This window comes from Solanum pennellii, chromosome 6 (genome assembly GCF_001406875.1).
Source record: "Solanum pennellii chromosome 6, SPENNV200".
Lineage (NCBI taxonomy): Eukaryota > Viridiplantae > Streptophyta > Magnoliopsida > Solanales > Solanaceae > Solanum > Solanum pennellii.
In genome coordinates this window covers 35,383,181-35,383,761 of record NC_028642.1, presented here as the reverse complement: position 1 = coordinate 35,383,761, position 581 = coordinate 35,383,181, and positions in this window count along the sequence as shown.

The following is a 581-nucleotide window of genomic DNA, read 5'->3' as shown; positions in this document are numbered from 1 at the left end:
GAGTGTCACGTTCCGGCACCAGGATAGAATATAAATATGGATCGGGTGTCACGTTCCGGCACCAGGATAGAATATATATATGGATTTGAGTTCAATTGTGAATCTNATTTGAGATTAACTATCGATTTGAGCTAAGTTTGAGGAAGTAAGTATGAGAATGAGAACAGTTGTATTCATGAGTTCTATACTGTTATTTAGACCCTAGAGTCGAGTCCTCCATGCCCATCCATAAATTCTACATGAACTACATAATTTGAGTATCCTTGAAAAGAGTATTATCTTCAAGTTCTAAGTTTGAGTATANTAGAGTCGAGTCCTCCATGCCCATCCATAAATTCTACATGAACTACATAATTTGAGTATCCTTGGAAAGAGTACTATCTTCAAGTTCTAAGTTTGAGTATTGAGTTTGTAATGACCTGTTTAGTCGTTTTGAGCAGCAGATTTTATTTCTGGAAAAACTGTGTGAGTCGACGGAACCCACGACGGACCGTCATGGGCACGACGGGCCGTCGAGGGGGTCTCGTTCCAAAAGACTTAGACTTCTGAAATTTGGGTACTGAAATCGACTCTCTGAACTT